The 12,780-nt window shown below is 51.9% G+C and overlaps 1 pseudogene; it reads left to right on the forward strand.

The window, feature by feature from the left end:
- LOC137467415 (zinc finger protein 850-like) overlaps window positions 1–12,780 on the forward strand; it is a 72,743-nt pseudogene that overhangs the window by 39,713 nt on the left and 20,250 nt on the right.

The following is a 12,780-nucleotide window of genomic DNA, read 5'->3' on the forward strand; positions in this document are numbered from 1 at the left end:
AAACTCCACGACAACGGAATGACCCTTTATTTGGGGTAACTGTTGTTGAGCAATTAATGGGTATTGGGCAGTTCACTACAATTGAAATGCAGGCACAGGTAGGGGCTGAAGTATTAAAGGCTGCTATGCGATTAGCTAAAGAAGCACTCTCCAGGGTTAAGATAAAACCAGTATCTCCTTCTTATATGTCTATTAAGCAAGGCAGAGATGAGCTTTTTACTTCCTTTGTGGATTGGGTGACTGAGGCTATCAATTTAGCTGATGTACAGGACTTTATGAAGGGAGCCCTATTAAGACAGTGTGTTTTAGAAAATTGTAATGCCTCCACTAGAAGTATTCTTAACACAATGAGCACTGATGCAACAGTGGAGGAAATGTTAGAAAGAATGTCGAGGGTTCCTGCAGGTTCTCAGGCAATGTTAGTAGAAGCACTCAGGGATATAGGGAAAGATTTGGTGCAAGCCCAAACACAAGCCTTTGCTGCTCTGACTCCATTACAATCAGCAAATAAGTTTAAGCAACAACCTCGTATAAGATGTTACCGGTGTGGAAAAATGGGACATTTTCGTCACAGCTGCAGAGAAGGGACAGTATGGTGTAACAAATGTTCTGTGAACTCTCATTCTACTGAAGTTTGTAGGCGATCGGGAAACGCGAATCGGAGCGCGAAGGGCCGCGGCGCGAAGATCCCAATGGCGGCTCCCGTATGGTGTGCTCCAGAAAACTACAACCAGCCAGCTCTCTCCAGCCAGACACAAGAGGGAGCTTCGGCCTGGACCTGGCAACCACAATAAACATTACCCTGATTGATCAAAAGCCTGTAAAAATCCCTACTGGGGTCAAGGGACCGGTAATGCACAAAGATAAACCTTGTGGTGCTCTTCTTTCAGGTCGATCATCTACTGGTTTGAAGGGTCTTTTTGTGTTACCTGGTGTTATTGATGCTGATTTTACAGGTGAAATTCTTATTGTTGCTATGATATTTTATCCTCCTTTGTTTATTTCTAAGGGCAGTAAAATCGCTCCGCTAGTGCCTACATTACAGTTGACAGAAGCTGCCTCGACCACCATACAGCAACAACGGGGGTCGGCAGGATTTGGATCTACAGGAGGTATGGCACTTCTTTGTCTTCCCATGGAGGAGCGGCCCAAAGCTCCTGTTATTTTTTGGAGAATGGTCATCAAAAGCTGCAGCTAATGGCACTCCTCGATACTGGAGCAGCTATCACTATCATCAGCAAGGACTGTTTGCCTACCTCTTGGTCACTTTCTCCTATGATTGCTGGAGTTGAGGGGGTAGGGGGGTCTGCTTCAGTTTGCCGCAGTAAGGACAAAAATTGTTTATTACTAGATGGTCGCACTTGTGTACAATTTCTTACTGTTATGCCATTACCACCTAAAATTGAAACATTATTTGGCAGAGATATCCTTATGCAATTAGGAGCTCGCCCGGTGACAAAAGATTGTTTTTAGTAGCGGTCACTACTTGGGCTTTCCCGATCCCCTTAACCTGGAAATCTGATGATCCAGTATGGATCGAGCAGTGGCCGCTAAAAAGAGAAAGCCTGCAACAAGCACATGTTCTGGTTAATGAACAACTGAATCAGGGGCACACTAAACCTTCTACTAGTCCATGGAACACTCCAATATTTGTAATCAAAAAGAAATCTGGTAAATTTCGTTTGCTTCATGATTTATGTGCAGTCAATGCCCAAATGGAGGCAATGGGGGCACTACAGCCAGGCCTCCCCAATCCAGCCATGTTACCTGAGGGTTGGAAACTCCTTATCATTGATTTAAAGGACTGTTTCTTTACAATTAACATCCATCCAAATGATACTAAACTATTTGCATTTACATTACCTTCCCTGAATCGTGAGGCACCTGCAAGTCGGTATGAATGGGTGACCCTTCCTCAAGGGATGCGCAACAGTCCTACATTGTGTCAGTTGTTTGTGGATGCCGCCTTACTGCCCATTCGAACTGCTTGTCCTAATATGATGATATATCATTATATGGATGACATTTTGTTTGCACAGGAAGCTCCATTTACTACTCAGCAAGAGGCCTTTATTTTCACACAGCTACATAATCACAATTTATGTGTTGCCCCAGAAAAAATTCAGCATTCTGCACCCTGGAAATATTTGGGCTGGGTAATTTCTGATATGCACATTCAGCCACAAAAGGTTGCCCTGCAACTTGATTTGCACACTCTGCATGATATGCAGCGATTCATAGGTGACATTCAGTGGCTCCGTCCAGTTGTTGGTATTTCAAATTATGAACTTGATGAATTAAAACCATTGCTAAAAGGTACAGATCCTGCTGCACCTATTCAATTGACTGATAGGCAGCGTGCAGTTGTGGCAAATATTGCTGATACTGTGGCCCAAAGAGCTGTTGATCGTAGAAATCCTGACTTACCTATAGACATTACTATTCTGTCTCATCCAAAACACCTTATGGGTGCTCTCACTCAACAGCTAAAAAAACAAAAGAGGAAAACAGCAGGATACAAAGGTGTTAGAATGGGTGTTTGGACCTTTACAGCCTTGTAATTCTATTCAACCACGTGTGGAGGCACTTGCACTCTTGATTCGAAAAAGCCGGAAAAGGGTGGTACAGATTACAGGGGAAGAGCCACAAAGAATTTTTGTTCCGATAAAACAGGCTGATTTAGACTGGTTTTTACAACATTCTTCTGAATTACAAACTAGCATTTTAGACTCTAATGCTGAAATTCAATTGTCATCGCTGTCTTCACCTGTTTTACCTTGGGTCTCCTCACAAAATTGGCTGTTACGGCCAAAATATTGTGAAACACCATTGATTAATGCTGTTACTGTGTTTACAGATGCAGGTCACAAATCTCGAAAAGCTGCTCTTACCTGGAATGAACAGGGACAATGGAATCATGTCATAACAGAGGGTCAGGAATCAGATACTCTACAGACATTGGAACTTTCAGCAATTGTGTGTGCATTTTGTCGATGGATGCATGATCCTATAAATGTTGTGTCTGATTCTTTGTATGCAGTTGGGGTAACGCAGCGTATTGAGGATGCTCTGTTGCGAGAAGTGCAAAATCAGCGCTTGAATGCACTTTTCGCACAGTTGCAGTCTGCAATACGACAAAGATCTGCTCCATATGCTATTTTTCACATCAGGAGTCCTAAGTGGGTGGAAGGATTAGGAGAAGGTAATGCTCGTGCTGATAGACTGGTGTCAATAACTGTACCTATGGACAATTTCACAAAAGCATGCAATGCCCATGCCTCGTTTCATCAAAATGCAAAAGGGCTACAGCGTTGCTTTGATATTACAATAGAAGCAACTCGAGGAATTGTCAGAGCATGTCCAGACTGCAGTCATCACAATGGACCGGGTCTCGGCCTGGGGGTAAATCCTCAAGGTTTAGGCCCGAATGAATTGTGGCAAATGGATGTGACTCATGTAACTGAATTTGGGCGCTTAGTTATGTCCATGTAGTTATTGATACTTACAGTCATTTCATTGTGGCTTCGCCACAAGCTGGAGAAAAAGCAGTTCATGTCATTCGACATTTAACACTGTGTTTTGCTATTTTAGGGGTACCTGAAGTTATCAAAACAGATAATGGACCTGCATATGTAGAGAAGAAAGTTAATTGCTTTTTGCAATTATGGGGTGTTAAGCATGTTACAGGTATACCACACTCCCCTACAGGTCAAGCCATTGTAGAAAGGGCAAATCAAACTTTAAAACAATACCTTGCAGAATTTAAAACAATTACTGATCCACAGGAGAGATTGGCAAAAGCATTATTCACTTTAAATCATCTTTGTATATTTGGTGTTCATGATATGCCCCCTGCATTTGTACATGGAACACTTGCAAAACAAAATGATACAGAAAAATCAATAACTGTAATGTATAGGCATCCTGCTACAAGGATTTGGTCAGGACCAGCACCTGTAAATTACATGGGTAGAGGTCATATGTGTGTATCCACACCTACAGGTCCCTTGTGGGTTCCTAGCAAGTGGACACGTCCAGCTACAACACGGCCACCGCCAGCACCTCCACAGCCACCACTGACACCTCCACCGATGAACGAAGGCTCCACCAAAGACGACTACGGCTTGAGCCTATTTGTCAAGAACTAAATAATGTTTTAAAGACTAATATTCTTTGGACTAAATATAACCTAGAAGGAGGACACTATTTCTAGACAGAATAATACCTTTGATTTTGCTATTGTCAATTTTGCTGTATGCTGATGCTTGGGCTCCTACACAACCAAAAACAAACATATGGGTCACTATGGCTAATTTGACAAATCAGAGTACTATCTGTCTGTCTTTATCTTCACCTGGAAATCCATTTTCTACCTGTTTAGTAGGGGTACCTGTCGAAAATTGGCCTTGCCCTCAGAAGATATCAACCTGTAAGGTAACACAGCCTCAATATAATGTGGATAACTGGGATTCTTGGGTTCCTTACCTTCCTCTTGCTTCTCTTGAGCCACAAGAGTTAGAGCTTTTGGGATCAGTGAAGGCTGATGCATGCATTATTTTTAATTGGGCTAGTGTACAGCAACAGAATCTCAACAGCAGGTATTCAATTTCAGCAAATTCCAGCCTTCCAATACATAGAAATTCCTCTTATTGGTGTAACTACACTTCAGCACATGTCTCAGTTTCCTCTACATCTCCACTGCAGCTACCTACTGGGTATTTTCTCATTTGTGGAGATCGTGCTTGGTCTGGTATACCTTCTAGACTTAAAGGAGGTCCCTGCACTATTGGACGACTGTCTTTATTGACACCAAATATGTCTATGATATTAAAAGTATCCGGACATCATAGACAAAAAAGGTTGACCCATGCATCTCAGAGTGACTGCAGAGATGATATAAAGTTTTAGTCCCCAGGAGCAATTATAACTGCTTCTATTTTTGTTCCTGGTGCTGCAGCAGCTAAGGCACGAGCTACACTGAACAGATTAGGTTGCTGGCTTGCCAAACAGACTAATGCTACATCTGCTGCATTGTCTAATCTTTTGCTGGATGTTGATTCTGTTAGGCATGCTACTTTACAAAATCGTGCTGCTATTGATTTTTTACTATTGGCCCAGAGACATGGTTGTGAAGATTTTGAAGGTATGTGTTGCATGAATTTGTCTGATCATTCAAAGTCAATACATAAACAAATCAGTGAATTGCACAGGCTTACTACTCAGTTACAACAAGCAGATGGATTTGGATTAGATGACTAGCTTAAATCATTGGGCCGGGGACCATGGTTTCTTTCTATCAATCAATATTTGATTATGCTCGGTTTAGTGATTTTATTGTTTGTATGTTTATTGCCATGTATTTGCATTTGCTTACAGAGGGTTATGCATCAAATTGCTTCATCAGTTACCAATCAAACAATGCTTGCACAAAAGAAAAACGGGGGAATTGTTGAGGAATGGTTGCAGGAACAGGGTCATGGATTGATGGAACAGTTATTCCATCAATCCTCTGTTTGAGACCCCAGACCTGAGCTATGTGCCCGGGAGGAGCTCTGGCCTGGGAAACTGGCCTGGGAAACAGCACTGGCCTGTGAACAGTACACTGTGCATGTACATATAGCAAAAGGCAGAATATCCTTGAGATATGAGTTGTACAAGAACCGGATGCAAAACAAGATGTACTTAGCAAAGTAAAAAGCTAGCAGATGAAAAACTTAGCTACAGCTGAAACTGCATGTAGAAGAACATAAAACAATGAACCTTTATGAATTGACCAAGGAGAGCTTGTTGCTAATATTGCTTGCAAAAGACTATATAAACTGACTGGATCTTTGAATAAACTGGAGCTTGCTTATCAATCATATTGGTTGCGTGCTTGTCTTCCCTCACGGCCCGCGGTAATACCCGCAGGTGCCCGGGGAGGGGGAGCTCAGCCCAAATATCCTGGGGGCTCCCTGGGTTTGGGGTTTTTTGGGGGATGTTTGGAGCTGGCAGGGCTCCAAAGCCGAGCCGCAGCTGGCGCTTGGGGGGACAGTGGGGGGTCCCCAGGAGGTGTTTTTGGGGGGTCCTGGTAGGCGGCGCTGGCGGCAGAGCCGCGGCAGGGGCACACCGGTTTTAGGGAGCCCCGGGAGAGCCGCGGCTGCCCTGAGTGGGAGCCCAGAGAGAGAAGAGCCCCAGAAGCCCCAGCGGGGACCCCGAGAGGGGGGGACCCCTGGCAGTGCCGGCACCCCGGCAATGGGGGGTGCTGGGGCGGGAGGGGCGGCATGGCCGGGAAAGGGGTGCGGGGCTGCCGGGGCCGCCAGGGGCTGCTCCCAGCAGGAGCCCAGTTGCTGCCAGTCACTCCCCGTTATGATACAATTTGCCTCCAGCACAGTCCCTGTTGCTCCCACTTTCATCCAGTGTGTTCCCAGGTGCTCCCAGTCACACCCAGTATGGGGGATGATGTGCCTGGTGTGTTCCCAGTCACTCTCAGACACTCCCAGTATTAGTCCAGTCCTTCTCAGTATGGTCTAGAGATGAGACCAGTGTGCTCCCAGTCACTGCCAGTATGAACCAGTTGTGCCCCACATGGTTCCAGTTGCTCCCTTTCACCCTCACTTTTGTTCCAGTCACTCCCAGTCTCTCACAGTGTACCCCAGTTCCTTCCAGCATATTCCCAGTCGCTCCCAGTTCCTTCCAGCATGATCCCATTTGTTCACAACCACTCCCACTCAGCCTCAGTGTAGTTGCACTCACTGCCAATATGATTCCTGTCACCTCCAGCATGATCCCAGTTGATCTCAGTAGAAGCCCAGTTGTTTCCAGTCACCCCCAACATGTACCCAGTGACTCCCAGTTCCTCCCACTTGCTCATAGCATGATCCCGGTTGCTCACAGTTGCTCCCAGTCAAACTCAGAATGATCCCAGTCACTCCCAGTGTATCCTATTTGCGCCAGCATGGTCTCAATTGCCCGCTGCAGGCTCCTACTCTGTCCCAATGTGATCCCAGTATGATCCCAATATGATCCCAGTCTCCCTCGGTGTGACCGCAGTCTGCGCCCACATGGGCCCAGCTGCTCCCAGTATGATCCCAGTACGATCCCAGTATAAAAATGTCACTCCCAGTGCTGCCATTCCTGGGATCCCCCAGCCCTCTCTGCGTTCCCCCCTCCCGGATCTCCCGAGAGGAGCCCCAAGGGCTGGCAGTCCCCTGGCAGGGTCCCCAGCAAGGCCCAGTTTGGATGTGCAGCCCCCAGTTTTCCCAGTGTGCCTCTCCTTTTGCCCGGGCCGGGTTCCCCCCGCCCCCAGCGGGTGGGAGCAGCCGAGAGCCACGCGCTGCCCATCCCGACCTGTCCCGGCTCCATCCCCGCTCCTACCGCGGGCTGCCAGGGCTGCGGGAACAGGGCACCGAGGATGTCGCTGCTCCTGGGGGAGGAGGAGGAGGGAGGGAAGAGGAGGCATGGGACGAAGAGGAAGAGAAGGGACAAAGGAGGATCAGGGAAAGAAAAAGGAATCATGAGGTCGAGCCCTCCCTGAATTCGCAGCCCCCCTGGGACCATCACCCCCCATCCCATGGGTGACCAGGGATGGGGAGCTCGGCCCAGATATCCTGGGGGGGTCCCTGGGTTGGGTTCTTGGGGGGGATGTTTGGAGAATGAAGAACTGCAAAGCTGAGTGGAAAAGGCCCCTTGGGGGGACACTGGGGGGTCCCGGTGGCAGCTGCCAGCAGAGGCAGCCTGGAGGAGCAGAGCCCTGTGTCCCCCAGGAGCCCAAAGTGGGGAGCCCAGAGAGGGGGGAGCGATACCATTGTCGGGACCCTCAACAGCCTGGAGAGGGGCAGGGGGGACTCCTTGGAGCCCCTGCAGCCCAAAGCAGAGAGGGAGGGGAGAAGGAACCCCAGGAGCCCAAAAAGCCCCGGCATCCTGTGCCAGGAAGGTGGACAGAGCTTCAGCCAGAGCTCGGAGCTGGTGGGCCATGAGATGGTTCAACATGGGGAGAAGCCCTACAAGTGCTTGGAGTGTGGGAAGAGCTTCAGGCAGAGCTCCCACCTGATCCAGCACCAGATGATCCACACCGGGGAATGGCCCTACGAGTGTGGGGAGTGTGGGAAGGGCTTCAGCTGCAGCTCCCACCTCGTCACCCACCAACGCATGCACACTGGGGAGAGGCCCTACGAGTGTCCCGAGTGTCAGAAGAGGTTTCAGACCAGCTCCAGTCTCCTCATGCACCAGCGGATTCACACGGAGGAGAGGCCTTTCCGCTGCCCTAACTGTGGGAAGGGCTTCAAACAAAAGTCCCACCTCGTCACCCACCAGCGCAACCACACTGGGGAGAGGCCCTACGAATGTGGGGAATGTGGGATGAGCTTCAGCTGCAGATCCCACTTGATCTGCCACCAGAGGATCCACACTGGGGAACAGCCCTATGAGTGTGGGGAATGTAGGAAGAGCTTCAGCCAGAGGTCCCCCTTGATCTGCCACCAGAGGATCCACACTGGGGAACAGCCCTATGAGTGTGGGGAATGTGGGATGACCTTCAGCCAAAAGTCCCAGCTGATCATCCACCGATAGATCCACACTGGGGAGAGGCCCTACGAGTGTCCCCAGTGTCAGAAGAGGTTTCAGACCAGCTCCAGTCTCCTTGTACATCAGCGGATTCACACGAAGGAGAGGCCTTTCCGCTGCCCTAACTGTGGGAAGGGCTTCAAACAAAAGTCCCACCTCGTCACCCACCAGCGCATCCACACTGGGGAGAGGCCCTACGAGTGTCCCCAGTGTGGGAAGAGCTTCTTCAGGAGCTCTACCTTGACCCAACACCAACGGAAGCACCGGTAAGCGAAATCCTGCAAATGCCTCAGCTGTGGGAAGAGCTTCGTGCCCTGCTCCAACTCCATCCCCCATGGGAGGACCCACTTTGGTCAGAGCCCTGGTGACCCACATTCCCAGTGATCCTTGCTGAGAAGACACCCGGAAGGTGGTCTCCATGTCCTCTTGGATCCCCATAGGCACCTGGATGAACACAGGGGCAGGAACATCCATCAGGACTCTGATGTAAACTGGAAATTCACTGGCAGAAAGCGATTTGTTGACTTTACACCCCAAAGAAATCTCACCCGCTCTGTCCAGTTATTTCTTCTGGTGGCATCAAGCAGTGCTGCATGATCTTGGAGGTCTTTTCCATTTAAATATTTTTTTTCTTCACCCTGTCTAAACAACCAAAACGGGGGTGAAAATAAAGAAATTGAGCAAAGAGATCTAAAGCTGCACCATTTACCAGGATTTGGGGGTGAATTTGGGGTTGTTTCAATGGAATATTTGGGAGGATTTGGGTGTTCTGAAGCTATCAAAGGCAGGGGACATGTCCACAATCTCATAGGTGTGCCGGCAAAAGGTGTCCACCTGAGCCCGCCTGTTCTCCAATAATTCTAATTGTCTGTCCCAGTGCCTGGCCTGGGTCTCCCTATCCAGGATGTTCCCCCAAAGTGCCCAAATCACTGCTGAAGTGCCCGAGCTGATCCTGGCTGTAAATGTTCCTGTCCACCAAGCTCTCCTGGTCAGTGCCATGGGAGGTGGGAGTTTAGGGGCTCCTGGGGGGACTGGGAAGGGCTTCTGTCAATCCTGTGGGCATTTGTGGTGCTGGGAGGGGGCTTGGCAGGGTCTATGAGGGAGATTTGGGTCCCTGACAGGGCTGTGTGGCTTGCAGAGAATTTGGGTGGGTCCTGGGGAAGATGGAAACGGGTTTTGGTGGTTCTTGGGGTCATTTATCTTGCAGGGAGTAGTTGGGGGGGGGGGTCCTGGCTGGGAGCTGTGGGGTGGTTTGAGGAGTCTGGGAGTGGCTGTGGGGCTGGGAGGGCGTTTTTGGGTGGTTGTGACTCCCCCAGACTCCCAAAGCTGCCACCAGACCCCACCCTCAAGATACTGCCAGAGGTCAGTGGCTCCATGTTGGGGTTCATCGTCCTGGCTCTGCAGAAGATATGGGGGGGTCCCCGGGGCCGTGCGTGTCCCCCCAGAGCGTGTGTGACACCCCCCATCCCATTGTCACCCCCTTGTCCCTCCCCACAGGGCTCCAGCCCCAGCTCCGTCTCCCCCAGAGGGAATTTGGGGAGGGGGCAGGGGGGTGTGCAGCCCCCGCCGGGGGATGGCCCCGGCCCAGCCCCTTTGTTCAGCACCAAGCTGGGCTCGGGGCCGCAGGAGGAAGAGGCCGGTGGGAAGCAGATCCTGCAGCTGGGACAGTGCTGGGGGTCAGGGCAAGGGCCTGCCCTGCACACCTGGCTCAGGTGTGACCCTGCCCCGGCAAGGGAGCGGGACATTCCCATCCCCAGGGATCAGGGCTGGGAGCAGCACTTGGGGCACGGACATGGAAATACTGGGAGCGACTGGGAGCACACTGAGGGCGTGAATTATTCCCCCGCCTCCACCTTCTCCGGCCGCCCTGCCAGCTGAGAAATGCTCGCTGGGCCTCGGCCTTGGCCAACAGCCCCTGGGCTCAGCTCCTTGGAGCTCATCACAAACACTGTCTGCTCCAGGCACTGCTGCTGCCCAACCAGCTCCTGGCTGCTTTAGGAGCAGCCCCGGGAAGTGTTTTTGTTCCCTCGGTGGCACAACAGCCCTGTTCTCACCCTGCCAAAGAAAGCTGTGGATGCCAAGTGCGGCCAGGATGAAACATTGCTGGCACTGAAGCCCCTCTCTTGGGGCCCTACAGACAGCGCTCCAAAAGGAGCCCCTTGGAGCTCTCCTGGGCCAGCGACTCCCTGGGAGTGGGGCCTCTCCGAGCCGGGAACTCTCCCGTTTGCTGCACTCGGGGATCCCCAACAACGAGGGAGCCTGGGCCGATCCCCCCACTCCTCCAGGCTCAACCCTTCCCCCGCTGGGGAGATGCCAAAGCATCGGCAGGGAGCATTTCCCTGCCCTCAGGGGAATTTCTCACAGGTGCCTTGCACTGACTCTTTGTGTCTGTGTGCACACAGGAGTGCCTGTGCTTGGGAAATGTGGCAGAAATGCTGCTCTCTGAGGGGTCTGAGTGCCTTGGATAGCTGAGCCAGTCAGGCCTGTCAGTAGGGTTAAATCACAAGGTCTAAGCTAAGTTAAATTTTGCTAAGAGTTGTTCTTTGCTAAGTTGTTAGGTTTAAAATATAAGCCAAGTTGAATAGTGTTAAATGTTATTTCTCAGTTAAATTGCAAAGTCATAGGTTATAAGTTCGGTTAAATACTGTAAAGTGCTGTTCTTTTGCTAAATTGTGAAGTTGAAGGTGGAAGTTAAGGTTGAGGTATAAGTTAAGTCCTGTTAAGTTTGAGCTCTGTAAGCTCTTGGGCAGAATCTGCTCTATGGCCTCATACCCGACTCTGTGATGTCACAGTCCACTCTCTGATGTCACAAAACCCTCCCTGTGATGTCATACTGCCACTCTGTGATGTCACAGCACACACTTTGACCTCACTGCCCGCTCTATGATGTCATACAGCCGTGCCATGATGTCACAGCCTGCTCTGTGATGTCACACAGTCCCCTCTATCACGCCTTAGCTGCTTGATGACCTCACACAACAAACTCTGTGATGCCATAGCCCAATCTGTGACAGCAGCACCTCTGTGGCTGTGTCATGGAGGCACAGAGCAGCTGTGATGTCAGAGAGGGGCTGTGTGACAGCACAGCGTGGGTTGTGTGAGGTCACAGATTGGGCTGTGACATCACAGAGCTTGTTGCATGAGGTCATCCTCACGAGGGGATCCTGCGGCCCGAGCATAGCATTCCTTTGCACTGCGCTGGCCGCCAAACGAGCCCACTTGGCCTCAAAAACCTCAAACTGCACAGAGTCAAAAAGAGAACGTGCCAAAGAACGGATGTCGGAAGGTGTCAGCATCTCAGCAAGGAGCATTCCGATCGTCTGCGTAACTTCAGCAGACCCGACACCATGCTGGGCAACGGTGTCACGGATTTCTTTCACCATCTTTAACGATAAAGGCTGATGGGTGCCGTGAGTAACGCCCCTAAGCACAGGGAAAGCCTGGGAACCCCCTGGCAAGGTCGCATCACCTGCCGTGTCCCGTCCCGTGGGCTCCACAGGGACAGCAGCAGCCGCCTGACTGCGAGGCAGCGCAGCATCACTTGACACCACGCTCCCCGCAGCATCAGCAGAGCCAGAGGAGCCTCCTCCGCGATCCTGCAGGCGCTGCGAAGAGGCAGATTCGCACATCTCCTCAGCCTTATCCAGGACCTCCTGCCAAAACCGCCCGCGGTGCCTCGGACGCACGGTCACCTGGCAGGCGGGGAGGGTCCACAAAGCCGACGGGGAGGGTCCGCGGCCACGGGAACCCACCGGCCTCCCGCCGGCCGCGTCAGCAGCCGCGCTCAAGGTGAACAGCCCCGCGCCCCGCCGCAGCCTCAGCCCCCGCGGCAGGCGGGGGAGCGGGGCCGAAGCAGCCGGCAGCTCGGCGGTGCCGCCCGCCGCAGCGCTGGCAGAGGGCACCGCGGCGGACACAGGCGCCGGCGCGGAACGCAGACCCGGCGCGGCGCCCCCCGCCCCCGGCGCGGGGCAGGGATGGGGCGCAGAGAGAGACGCGGTGTGCGGAGCCGCGGCACCGCGGGCCGACACGAGGGAGCCCGGCACGGCCCAAGGAGCGGCGGAGCCGTGCCGCGGAGCCGCGCAGCGGGCACCGCCCCCGCCGGGCGGAGCGGGGCGGGCTGCCCGCCTGCTGGGCCGGGGCCCGACGGAACAGCGGCCAGCGCCCCGGCTCCGGCGGCTCCCACTGCCGCCGCACGCCCAGCAGGCTGCGCAGGCTCGGGAACCGGAGACGCCGCTG

This window comes from Anomalospiza imberbis, unplaced genomic scaffold, assembly GCF_031753505.1.
Source record: "Anomalospiza imberbis isolate Cuckoo-Finch-1a 21T00152 unplaced genomic scaffold, ASM3175350v1 scaffold_62, whole genome shotgun sequence".
NCBI classification, from domain to species: Eukaryota; Metazoa; Chordata; class Aves; order Passeriformes; family Viduidae; genus Anomalospiza; species Anomalospiza imberbis.